We start from the raw sequence: 14,533 nt of genomic DNA, 5'->3' as shown, positions 1-14,533 counted from the left end.
CACTCACCACCCTCTGTTTAAAAAACTTGCCTCGCACATCCCCTCTAAACTTTGCCCCTCGCACCTTAAACCTATGTCCCCTAGTAACTGACTCTTCCACCCTGGGAAAAAGCTTCTGACTATCCACTCTGTCCATGCCGCTCATAACTTTGTAAACCTCTATCATGTCGCCCCTCCACCTCCGTCGTTCCAGTGAAAACAATCTGAGTTTTTCCAGCCTCTCCTCATAGCTAATTCCCTCCAGATCAGGCAACATCCTGGTAAACCAACTCTGTACCCTCTCCAAAGCCTCCACATCCTTCTGGTAGTGTGGCGACCAGAATTGCACGCAATATTCTAAGTGCACGCAATATTCTAAGTCATAGAATCATAGAAAGTTTAAGACACGGAATGAGGCCACTTGGCCCATCATGTCTGTGCCGGCCAAATAACAGGGTGTACTAGCTAGATGGATAAAGAACTGGCTGGGCAACAGGAGACAGAGAGTAGCAGTGGAAGGGAGTTTCTCAAAATGGAGACGTGTGACCAGTGTTCCACAGGGATCTGTGCTGGGACCACTGTTGTTTGTGATATACATAAATGATTTGGAGGAAAGTATAGGTGGTCTGATTAGTAAGTTTGCAGACGACACTAAGATTGGTGGAGTAGCAGATAGAGAAGGGGACTGTCAGAGAATACAGCAGAATATAGATAGATTGGAGAGTTGGGCAGAGAAATGGCAGATGGAGTTCAATCCGGGCAAATGCGAGGTGATGCATTTTGGAAGATCCAATTCAAGAGTGAACTATACAATAAATGGAAAAGTCCTGGGGAAAATTGATGTACAGAGAGATTTGGGTGTTCAGGTCCATTGTTCCCTGAAGGTGGCAACGCAGGTCAATAGAGTGGTCAAGAAGGCATACGGCATGCTTTCCTTCATCGGACGGGGTATTGAGTACAAGAGTTGGCAGGTCATGTTACAGTTGTATAAGACTTTGGTTCGGCCACATTTGGAATACTGCGTGCAGTTCTGGTCGCCACATTACCAAAAGGATGTAGATGCTTTGGAGAGGGTGCAGAAGAGGTTCACCAGGATGTTGCCTGGTATGGAGGGCGCTAGCTATGAAGAGAGGTTGAGTAGATTAGGATTATTTTCATTAGAAAGACGGAGGTTGAGGGGGGACCTGATTGAGGTGTACAAAATCATGAGAGGTATAGACAGGGTGGATAGCAAGAAGCTTTTTCCCAGAGTGGGGGATTCAATTACTAGGGGTCACGAGTTCAAAGTGAGAGGGGAAAAGTTTAGGGGGGATATGCATGGAAAGTTCTTTACGCAGAGGGTGGTGGGTGCCTGGAACGCGTTGCCAGCGGAGGTGGTAGACGCGGGCACGATAGCGTCTTTTAAGATGTATCTAGACAGATACATGAATGGGCAGGAAGCAAAGAGATACAGACCCTTAGAAAATAGGCGACAGGTTTAGATAGAGGATCTGGATGGCCGAAGGGCCTGTTCCTGTGCTGTCATTTTCTTTGTTCTTTGTTCTTTTGTTCGATTCTAATCCCACCTTCCAGCATTTGGTCTGTAGCCCTGCAGGTTATGGCACTTGAGGTGCATATCCAGACTCCTTTTCAATGAGTTGAGGGTTTCTGCCTCAACTACCCTTTCAGGCAGTGAGTTCCAGAGCCCCACCACCCTCTGGGTGAAAACGTTTTTCCTCATCTCCCCTCTAATTTTTCTACCAATCACTTTAAATCTATGCCCCCTCGTCACTGACCTCTCTGCTAAGGTGAATAGACTCTTCACCTCCACTCTATCCAGGCCCCTCAAAATGTTGTACATTTCAATCAGATCTCGCCTCAGCCTTCTCTGTTCCAAGGAGAACAATCCCAGCCTATCCAATCTTTCCTCATAGCTGCATTTTTCCAGTCCTGGCAACATCCTCGTAAATCTCCTCTCTACCCTCTCTAGTGCAATTACATACTTTCTGTAATGAGGTGACCAGAACTGCACACAGTACTCAAATTGTGGCCTAACCAATGAGTTATACAGTTCCAGCATAACCTCCCTGCTCTTATTCTATACCTCGGCTAATAAAGGAAAGGATTCCATATGCCTTCTTAACCACCTTATCGACCTGTCCTGCTACCTTCAGGGATCTGTGGACATTCACTCCAATGTCCCTCACATCCTCTACACTTCTCAGTATTTTCCCATTAATCGTGTATTCCTTTGCCTTATTTGATCTCCCCAAATGCATCACCTCACACTTCTCCAGGTTGAATTCCATTTGCCACTTTACTGCCCATCTGTCCAGACCATCAATATCTTCCTGCAGCCTACAGCTATCCTCCTCACTATCTACCACACGGCCAAACTTCTTGATCATGCCCAAATCGTTAATATATATCACAAAAGCAGGGGACCCAGTACTGAGCCCTGCAGAATGCCACTGGAAACAGCCCTCCAGTTGCTGAAACACCTGTTAACAATTACCCTTTGTTTGCTGCCACTGAGTCAATTTTGTACCCACCTTGCTGCATTTCCCTGGATCCCATGTGATTTTATTTTTTTAACCAGTCTGCCATGTGGGACCTTGTCAAAAGCCTTGCTAAAATCCATGTAAACCACATCAACTGCACCACCCTCATCTATCTTCCTGGTTACTTCTTCACAAAATTCGATCAAGTTGGTCAAACAAGATCTTCCCTTAACAAGTCCATGCTGAATATCCTTGATTAACCTGTGCCTCTCTAAGTGACAGTTTATCCTGTCTCTCAGAATAGATTCCAATAATTTGCCCACTACTGAGGTTAGACTGACTGGCCTGGAATTATTCGGAGTGCGGCTTGAAGGGGAACTTGCAGGTAGTGGTCTTCCCATGTCTTCTGGTGGTAGAGGTCACGGGTCTTGAAGGTGCTGTTGAAGGAGGCTTGGTGAGTTCCTGCAGTGCATCTTGTAGATGGTACACACTGCTGCCACTGTGCGCAGTGGTGGAGGGGGTGTATGTTTACGGTGGTGGGTGAGGTGCCAATCAAGTGGGCTGCTTTGTCCTGGATGGTACCGAGCTTCTTGAGTGTTGTTGGAGCTGCACCCATCCAGGCAGGTGTCGAGTATTCCATCACATTACTTTGTAGACGATGGACAGGCACTGGGGAGTCAGCAGGTGAGTTACACGGCACAGATTTCCCAGCCTCTGACCTGCTCTTGTAGCCACAGCATTTATGTGGCTGGTCCATTTCAGTTTCTGGTCAATGGTAACCCCCAGGATATTGATAGTGGAAGATTCAGCAATGGTAATGCCATTGAGTGTCAAGGGGAGATGGTTAGATTCTCTCGTGTTGGAGATCATCACTGCCTGACACTTGTGTGGCACAAATGTTACTTGCCTCTTATCAGCCCAAGCCTGGATTTCGTCCAGGTCTGACCGCATATGGACACGGACTGCTTCAGTATCTGAGGAGTTACGAATGGTGCTGAACATTGTGCAATCATCAGCAAACATCCCCACTTCTGACCTTATGATGGAGGGAAAGTTATTGAGGAAGCAGCTGAAGATGGTTGGGCTTAAGATACTACCCTGAGGAACTCCTGCAGCAATATCCAGGAGCTGAGATGATTGACCTCCTACAACCACAATCATCTTCCTTTGTTCTAGGTATGACTCCAACCAGCGAAGAGTTCTCCCCCTGATTCCCATTGACCAATTTGGATAGGGCTCCTTGCTGCCCTACTTGGTCAAATGCTGCCTCGATATCCAGGGCAATCACTCTCACCTCACCTCTGGAGTTCAGCTCTTTTGTCCATATTTGGACGAAGGCTGTAATGAAGTTAGGAGCCGAGTGGCCCTGGTAGAAGCCAAACTGATCATCAGTGAGCAAGTTATTGCTGTTTAAGTGGTGCTTGATAGCACTGTTGACAACTGTCCCATACAGTGTCCTCCAACTCCACATACAGTCATATACAGTCCCACATATCTATATACAGTCTTATACAGGGCCACACAGCTCCAATTACAGTTCCATAATAGCATCCCATGACTCCAAAAAGCACATAGAATCATAGAATGGTTACAGCACTGAAGGAGGCCATTCAGCCCATCATGTCCATGCTGGTCCTGGTACATATCCCAGTACAAAACACCCTGGTTGCACAAAGCAAATAATCCCACCTCCTCCTCACCCTACCAGTTGGATTCCCACATTGTTAATCACCCTTGCTCAGTTTACCAAGTTCTAACCACCAAACCCCAGTTTTCTACCCAATCAAAAATCATTTATGCCCAGACAATGACATTCAAAACCCGAATGATCCAAAATTCAATTTATTGTAGCCCACTTGTGACTCAGTCAGTTTGCGCTCTGCCTGTTGTGATTTGGAGATCCCCAAACTCAGCAAAACCTCGGGTTTGGTCCCAGGTCTCTGTCCAGTTAACTGGTCTCAGCTGAGGTGAGGTGGGATTGCTACAAATGGCCTTAGTGCCCGAAGCTAGAGAGAAGGATAAAAACAGCTCGGATTTCCGCTCCTGATCAGTATACGAGATTCAAGAATTCTTTTCTCAAATTGGACGAAATAATCAGAGAAACTTTCCTTCACTTCAGAGTTTGAACCGTAGCAACATCTGGATCCCAAATGTCGGGAACGCTGATTTATATAATTATTTCAAAACAAATTATTAGAGTTAAATCTACTTTCTGATTCCTTCTTGACCCTAACTCAAAATTGCATTACGGGTTAATGTTTGGTCCTCAGCTGTGTTTTTATAAGTGATGTGCATAACACACCATACAGGCAAGAATTGTTGACTATAGTCAGTCTCATACACAGATTTTAAAAGGCTGTTCGTTACTTTCCACACAGGTAAGATTCTCTTCAAGAGATTTTACACCTTTTAGTTCATTGACCTAAAGCAGCAAAGTCAGACCAGATTGAGGATCAGACCTGGGACATTCAGCATTGTGTGACTTTTATTGCTGCACCATATTGTGGTGCCTCTGTCTATTTATTTCAGTTATAACGTGAAAACTATGACAGCAACTGGTTCTTTAAAGCAGTGCATTAGGTGCCTGCTGCTTTCAGCCTCTCATCTGGCATTGTTAAAATTCCTTCTGCCAGATATAGGGCAAAGTTCTGTTGAAAACAGCTCAGAGATATTGGGCTTCGCTCTCAATCCTGTGCTCTGGGCTCACCCACAAAACTGACATCAGGAATGTTGATACTGAACAGGAAATTCTATTGCTAACCATAGGAGAGATCCATCTGTATATATATTACTTCATTACATTATCAGAGGACATTAATTCGGGTAATCGACTGTCAGTGAATTACATAGCAGATATAGACTGACAGTGAGTTAGACTAAAGGTTAAGACTGCCTGTATTGAATGTATGCTGTATTTGATCTGGGAATGCTTGATGGGAGAGGGTAGAAAGAACATAACTCGGTATCTAACCCATTCTGTACCTGACCTGGGTGGTGTTTGATGGGACAATGTAGAAGAATCTTTACTCTTTTTTTATTCATTCATGGGATGTGGGCATCGCTGGCCAGGCCAGCATTTATTGCCCATCCCTACTTGCCCTTGAGAAGGTGGTGGTGAGCTGCCTTCTTGAACTGCTGCAGTCCATGTGGGGTAGGTACATCCACAGTGCTGTTCGGAAGGGAGTTCCAGGATTTTGACTCAGTGACAGTGAAGCAATGGCGATATAGTTCCAAGTCAGGATGGTGTGTGACTTGGAGGGGAACTTGCAGGTGGTGGTGTTCCCATGCATTTGCTGCCCTTGTCCTTTTAGTTGGTAGAGGTCGTGGGTTTGGAAGGTACTGTCTAAGGAGCCGTGGTGCGTTGCTGCGGTGCATCTTGTAGATGGCACACACTGCTGCCACTGTGCGTCGGTGATGGAGGGAGTGAATGTTTGTAGATGGGGTGCCAATCAAGTGGGCTGCTTTGTCCTGGATGGTGTCAAGCTTCTTGAGTGTTGTTGGAGCTGCACCCATCCAGGCAAGTGGGGAGTATTCCATCGCACTCCTGACTTGTGCCTTGTAGATGGTGAACAGGCTTTGGGGAGTCAGGAGGTGAATTACTCACCGCAGGATTCCTAGCCTCTGACCTGCTCTTATAGCCACGGTATTTATATGGCTATTTCAGTTCAGTTTATGGTCAATGGTAGCCCCTAGGATGTTGATAGTGGAGGATTCAGCAATGGTAATGCCATTGAATGTGAAGGGGAGATGGTTAGATTCTCTCTTTTTGGAGATGGTCATTGCCTGGCACTTGTGTAGCTAACCCATGCTGTACCTGCCCTGGGGAGTGTTTGATGGGACAGTGATTATAGTATAATCTTTTTCACTCTATTATTTAACTTTGCTAAGAGTCCAAGTGAACTGTTTGGAAAAATCTTTGTCATTTCTCTCCAATCTATTTAAAGTTGCTTCGTATTTGGTGTAGTGTCATTTTTGGTGAGTTGATGGTTGCCTCTGGTGTTGAATGTCTGTGGATGTGACCAGGACTTGGGTCAGCCCAGCAGGAGCTCAGTATTCATACAGACTGACATTGAAAACAAACATGATTCCCCTGAGATAGGGAGGGAGGCAGCCTGAGCCCCTCTGTAACAGACCAGATGTACATGCAGTTAAACAAATGTGTGTGTGTGTGTCTGTGTTTACATATGCATGTATCTGTGTATGTCAAACACGTGCGTGTATGCAGTTATGTATGTGAATGTGCATGTGTGAATTTGAGTGCGAGTGTACCCCACTTTTTGCTTGGGAAGCCTAGGTGATAGTTCAAGGCTGAGACTGCAGGAAACCATTAAAGATGAACTTTATGGAAGCATTTTAAACTTTGTTTTACATTCAGAGCAGGAATGTCACAGAGAATGGAACCTTACACAATGTGAGATTAACCCACACAGTGGAAGATTAACCCACACAGTGAGATATTGACCCACACATTGATATTACCCCACACAGTGAGATATTACCCTACACGGTGAGATATTAACCCACATGGTGACAGATTAACCTACACAATGTGGGATTAACCCACACGGTGAGAGATTACTTGAACGGTGGGAGATTAACCCACATGGTGACAGATCAATCCACACAGTGAAAGATTAACCCACACAATGTGAGATCAACTCACACTGTGGGAAATTAACCCACACAGTGAAAGATTAACCCACACAATGTGAGATCAACTCACACTGTGGGAAATTAACCCACACAGTGAAAGATTAACCCACACAATGTGAGATTAACTCACACTGGGAAATTAACCCACACAGTGAAAGATTAACCCACACAATGTGAGATTAACTCACACTGGGAAATTAACCCACACAGTGAAAGATTAACCCACGCAATGTGAGATTAACTCACACTGTGAGAGAGTAACCCAAGTGGTGGGAGATTAATCCACATGGTGGGAGATTAACCCACACAGCTAATCTAACATCTCCTCCTCTGGTTGCATTGATATGAATCCTATAGTTTAACCAAAATGTTTAGTTTAGTTTAGTTTAGAGATATAGCACTGAAACAGGCCCTTCGGCCCACCAAGTCTGTGCCGACCATCAACCACCCATCCATACCAATCCTACACTAATTCCATATTCCTTACCACATCCCCACCTGTCCCTATATATTTCCCTACCACCTACCTATACTAGGGGCAATTTATAATGGCCAATTTACCTATCAACCTGCAAGTCTTTGGCATGTGGGAGGAAACCGGAGCACCCGGAGGAAACCCACGCAGACACAGGGAGAACTTGCAAACTCCATACAGGCAGTACCCAGAATTGAACCCGGGTCGCTGGAGCTGTGAGGCTGTGTTGTCCTAGTTTACAGTCTATCCATGAACATCCAGCACAGTGATAGGTACAAATAATCAGAATCATAGTTTTGAATATCCTGGAATTCAAAATTTCAGCACAGAAAGCCATTCGACCATGGTGCCAGTGGTAGCTTCACATTGGAACTGCCTAGTCAGAACACATCCCACTCTTTAAAATCCTTTAATATTTTATTGGGAGTGTCCCATTAACAAACCACAACCTTAGAACTACAGTACCAATGTAGCATTTTTTCCATTTCCCATATCAGCCTGAGTGAAGTGGTGCCAAATTAGTGCCATATTCATGATATCGATTTTTTTATTCATTCATGGGATATGGGCATCGCTGATGAAGCCAGCATTTATTGCCCATTCCCTAATTGCCCTTGAGAAGGTGGTGGTGAGCTGCCTTCGTGAACTGCTGCAGTCCATGTGGGGTAGGTCCATCCACAGTGCTGTTAGGAAGCGAGTTCCTGGATTTTGACCCAGCGACAGTGAAGGAACCCATTAAAAGCTGGGTTGAAACTTTGACTTGCTGTCAGGATGTGGGAGATTCCAGCAAGTCCACATTTATTGCGCAGGTAATGATGGGCCTTAAGTAACAACTGTTTTCCGATGCAGTGGTTCCCTCAGACTCCATCTTTCCACTTTTCTTTACTTTAGTTACACAGCGAGTGGTTAGGATCTGGAATGCGCTGCTTGAGAATGTGGTGGAAGCAGATTCAATCGCGGATTTCAAAAGGGAATTGGATAATTATCTGAAGAGAAAAAGTTTGCAGGGCTTCAGGGAAAAAGTGGGGGAGAGGGACTAGATGAGTTGCACTTGCATAGAGCCAGCACAGACATGACAGGCTGAATGGCCTTGTTCTGTGCTATAGCCACTCTATGATTCAGCCTGGACTGAATTTGAGTTCCAGAGAAGAAAGGACAGTGTTCCGACTCACTGTGTAACCCAATACCACTTTTCATTTACCATGTACTAAAATAAGTTCCACAGTGTCTGTATTTTGCTTTAGGTTTCATGCTTATCTTCTTAATCCAACACTTTAATTTTTTTAATGTTTGTAATTAGCTACAAATGCTGTTCTGTCGTTTGAAGTTTGCTGAAAGTCCAATTTTGATTGGAGATTGGAGTGAATCCACCAGACATGATAATTCAAAACTCAAAGCCATCTCTTCATGTGGTCTGGACAGTGGAATGAATCAGCCTAATGGGCAGGGTCAAGATCAAACAGAGTTGCATTTGGCCACTTTCATTTTACAATATATTTAAAGGCACTGGTTTCTGTAAACTTCAGAAACTGTTTTATCTCTATTCCATGTTGGATTATAGATCTGAAATTAAAGGAGTTTGATGTTTTACTGGCATATTCAACCATCTGCGGGATATTTGACCCATTCTCTCCTAAAACAAACCACGTTACTCCTGCAAAAGACTCTTGGTTTTGTTTGTTAATGAGGCAGGTCTCTTTATGTATGGGATCATTGAAGTCTACCCCCCAACCCTTAATAAACCCACATATTGACAGATTTACTGTATCTCTAAACTGAAAACCTCATGGTGTTATAAGGAAACTTGCTGTGAACCGTGTGCTTATGAATGAGTCAGTGTTTAACGGCCTCATGCTAGGCCAGACTTCCAATGTTGGCAAATACAACAGAAATGGAAACATTCCTTGTTCCCACACCTGATTTGCTGGGGAGTGGGGAGATGGTGTAGGTGGGGGACGCTTGGTGGGACGGGAAGGTCAATGAATGCTTTTGCCACTTATACTGAAGGTCTTCATTCTTGTTGACAGGCAGTTTTGTGCAATAAATCATCCAAGAGTCCAGTCTTCGACTGTGAGTCGAGAATGCAGATGATGGCAGGCTATTCAACCACGGGGGCATGACAGGCCAGCCCAATCCTATCCGTACTTCATTTCCATAGAGGCAGTTTCCAGTTAGCTGTCACCAGTCCTGGCCCCAACACTAAGGCACTATGGACCTTGATGCCACCAGAGCCGGGATCAGCTAACCCAATTTGATATAAATGTACTTTGTCGTTTAGTTACCAAGATCAAATCTGTCCTTTTTCTCCCCCACTCACCTTCCCCTTCCCAGGCCACAGGCTAGCCCTGTACAACAGGCCCCATCTTGTCTTCAGATAGTGCCAAGTGTGCAAGACTGACCGGAGCAGGACACCACTGTGTCCCTCCCATTATGGACACTCATCCACCACATTGTGCCTACCTTTGGCGACATGGCTGAGATTAGGTACTCGGAACTTGTGGCTGAACAAGGCTGCCTCCTGTGTTTGTGCCACAGTTAACTTTCAATTTTCTGTGAACTGTTCAGACTGTTTAAACATTTCAGGAATCATTGAGAGGTGTCTCTGGATGGAGAGGGCTTCCTGGGTCAAAGGGCCTTTTCTCATCCCCTGTTTCCTGTGTTTTTATAAAAATATTGCAGTAGATATTGACCAATATTGGTGGAAATGGGATAGTGAACATGTGGAACAAACTCCAGATATGGGTATCTGTTGAGAAACGGGATTGAGAATTCAAGAGCGATTAATAACACTAGTATTTTTTTTTCCAGATGGTCAGAGAAAGAAATTGCTGTTCCTTCAAGTATGGGATCAACACTGGTGGGAGAGGTAGAAACATAGGAACATAGGCGCAGGATTAGGCCATTCAGCCCATCGAGCCTCTCTGCCCTTCAATACAATCGTGGCTCATCATCCACTTCAATGCCTTTTTCCCACACTAGCCCCATAGCCCTTTATGTCATTAGTATTTAGAAATCTGTCAATCTCTGCTTTAAAAATACTCAATGACTGAGCTTCCACAGCCCTCTGGGGCAGAGAATTCCAAAGATTCACAACCCTCTTCACAAATTGGCTACTGCGATTCCTACATTGCAACAATGACTATGCTTCAACTAGTACTGCATTGGCTGCAAAGTGCTTTGGGTCATCCTGAGGTTATGAAGGGAGCTATATAAATAAAAGTCTTTCTTTTTTGAACTACTTATGCTCTTCAAATAAAGAAGAAAGACTTGCATTTATATAGCGCCTTTCACAACAACTGGACATCTGAAAGTGCTTTATAGCCAATGAAATATGCTTTGAAGTGTAGTCACTGTTGTAATGCAGGAACGTGGCAACCAGTATGCGCACAGCAAGCTCCCACAAACAGTAATGTGTTAATGGCCAGATAATCTGTTTTTTGTGATGTTGATTGAGGGATATATATTGGCCAGGACACCAGGGAGAACTCCCCTGCTCTTCTTTGAAATAGTGCCATGGGATTTTTTACATCCACCTGAGCAAGCAGAGGACAAAAGAAACAATCAGATGGCAAAAAAGAGAGCCCAGCAGAAGGAAAAAACATCAGTCACCCTTGGGCCAATGTTATTTATCAGTGCCAGCTGCAGAAGGGATTACCACTCAGGAGTCAGCCTCTACAGCCACAACAGACTTGTTCAATCCAGAAGTGACGAGCGCAGTTCATCATCTGCTAGGTCAGAGAGATGCCATCATCACCCAAGTAAGCAGATGGGGCCTCAGTTTAACACTTAATCTGAAGGACAGCACCTCAGACAATGCAGCACTCCCTCAGTATTGCTTGGGAATATCAAGCTTGATTTTTGTGCTTAAGCCCCAAAGGGAGTGGAACTGGATCCCAGAAGCTTGTGACTCAGAGGCAAGAGTGCTACCAAGTGAGCCACATCTGGCATTCATTTTTTCATAAATTGAAGTTGTGTGTGAGATATATCTCAGTGAAGGGTCATAAAACATGGTGCAGGATCCTGATGTTCGAAAGAAAATGGAAACTTAAAGTGTGGGTCTATCAAAGGAATCAGGATTATTGGTGTGATACAGAGTTTTGGAATGGAGACACAGAAAGCATTGTTTAAATCTTCTTTAATTGATTGCGCCAATATTTAAAAAGATTCCAGCAGGATTAGTTCTTACCTAAATCAGAGATTACAGTGAGTGGAGGAGTGTTTGTTGTGTTCTGTACACTACAATACTTTATAACGTAAGTCATGCAAGTTGTTTGAAATTCAGCAGAAGGGTTAATCCAAAAAGGAAGTTCTTTTCATTTCTCTTGTCCTCATTGGAAAGGCTTTAAAGCCTGCTAGGACCTTATGACCCCATTCCATAGGCACAGGATATTCCCATAATGCTTTATAGAGGTCAAGCATGCTTCATTGAGTTTTGTCGGATTTTTTTGGTGGCAAAAGGGGTTAGCTGAAATGATGTCACTTGCCTCATTTTCAAGATAAACTAGGCCCTAAACCTGCACCCTGTAACTTCACCAGAACACAGAATCATTGGAATTGGATATGCACTTGAAAAGGAAGCATTTGCAGGGGTATGGGGAAAGAGTAAGGCTGTGGAACTAATTGGATAACTCTTTCAAAGAGCCAGCATGGGCATGATAGGCTGAGTGGCCCCGCACTGTGGTGTATGATTCTATAATTCAACACCTTCATTTGAAATCCTATTTTTCAGTCAAGCACCGACTTTGACCTTAAGTCACAAACTGTTGCGTGCATCTACGAGTCACTGTTACAAAACATCCGCTGTTGTAAAAAGTCCTCCAACACTCCCATTCTGAAGCGTACACACACTCGCATGATCATAATTCACTTGTTTTCCCAATCACCTGAGTCCGTCTCTGTCACCGCATCACCCATCACCCACAGACCGCACCCTTACCACCGCCACGCACGCTGATTTAGAACGCAAGAAACTTTAGACTGAGAAAAGGCCATTCGGCCCATCAATCCACTCCTCCCACAGTGCTTATATAAACTACCTTATTGTTGACTCTACTCCACCCATATAATCACCTTAAACAGTCCATGAACAATCTGCTTTATCACAGACTCTACCTCAATAAGTTGATCTTCCTCACAGCCTATGTACAACTGATCTTGCCATTCACTCTACCCATTTACTTTCCTGAGGCAGAGTTCTGTATAAATACTCCCTGATCCCCAATGCAGCAAACCTTCAGAAGTTCAACCATCCTCACATCTTTTACTATTCTACCTTGACCTTCTGCACTTCACAGATAACAATCCCCCAGTCCTAGCTGAGAAGACCATCATCCCGTGGAGCATTTGATCACTGGGTGTTGGTGGCATTAGCATAATTTAAAAGCACCTTGAGAAGGTCCTAGGAAAGGATTGTAAAGCCCTATTTGGTCAAGGATTTGCAGCTTTCCCATTACCAGTTTAATTTTGCTCTTGGGATACACACTCCCTGTACTTCCATTGGTTCTACAAATTGGTTCAAACTTTTAGATGTACTTGACATTGCAGTATAGAAATTATGACGTGGAAAGCTCCATGGAAAATAATAAATGTTTTGCCAATGAATTAATGAGTTAAAATTCTCAGCTAGCAAACTAACCTGTGGCCAACCAACACCAAATCAATATGAAAACTGATTTGCAAGAACTGGTGACCAAGTTAATAAGTAAGTTAATAAATACCTAAAGGTCACCTGTAAGAACCATACCCTGTTGTACTAGGGTTTGCCTACAGGCATGTTCACAAGTCTTTGCGTGTTGAAGTCTGGTGTATCATTTTACAGAGCATTTCTGAATGGAAAGTGTTACCAACATTAATGGTGCATTGATAATGCAAAAGCTCTCCTGGTGTGGCGCATCGGTTGTTTTCAAGTGAGCAGTGCAAACAGAAATGCTCATATTGCCCCAACATTCTCCCATTCCCTGACAGAGCAGAGTTGAACTGCATCCTGGCTATTGAGTAACAAGTGCACATGACCTGAAGGGAAATCTGCAAACAACAGACAGATTGCAGATACAAGCCAGCAAAAATATCACCTCCAGGTGTCTCTGGTAACAAGTCTAATTTCTCTGTGTTAATTAAAATGGTGCATGATTAGAAACTGGTCTCTTCACTAATCCTGCTTTTTAATTTAGTTGAAAGTGATGCCTTTGTAAATTGTGACAGCTGTAAACTTGTTTGGAGTTTCCTGGTCTTTGTTATGATTTTGGGTGGCAGGGAGATGGGAGACTGTATTCTGCCAAACCCTTATTGCTTTTCATTTAGGAACAGAGGAACAGAAGGAGACCATTCAGTCTCTCAAACCTGATCTGCCATTCAATTAGATCATGGCTGATCTGTATCTTAACTCCATCTACCCGCCTTGGATACATAGCCCTTAATATCCTTGCCTAACAAAAATCAACCTCAGTTTTGAAATTTTCAATTGACACCCCCAGCCTCAACAGTGTCCCAGATTTCCATTCTCCTTTGTGAGAAACACTTGTTCTGTCTTTAGTCTCAGGATGTCACTTGCATTCATTGCTATCAAACTGCGTGGGTGTTCTCCCGCAGACGTTCAGTCTGTCCCAATCTGAGGCTGCTTTGACCATCACTGCACAACCCAGTCGTTGGCAGTTGCAGTGAGACACTCACTGTATAGCAAAAGGGATCCACTTATATTGCCCCAGTGTCTTGCACATAAACAGAACCACATTGTAACAGGGATTACTAACCCTTAAGGATCTTCGTGGAGGAGTTAATGGGGGTAATTTTGACTTTGGGCAATATTGAATTGCTCCCCCGTTCTACATCTCTCCTGATTTTCTGTTAAATTCAATGGAATACAAAGTGAAAACCAGGAGATGTAGAATAAGCAACTGATCCGATATCGTCTGCTTTGCATTATCGTAAAGAGTTAAATTACCCCCAA

This window comes from Heterodontus francisci, chromosome 38, assembly GCF_036365525.1.
Source record: "Heterodontus francisci isolate sHetFra1 chromosome 38, sHetFra1.hap1, whole genome shotgun sequence".
Lineage (NCBI taxonomy): Eukaryota > Metazoa > Chordata > Chondrichthyes > Heterodontiformes > Heterodontidae > Heterodontus > Heterodontus francisci.
Note: the sequence above shows the minus strand (reverse complement) of the source record.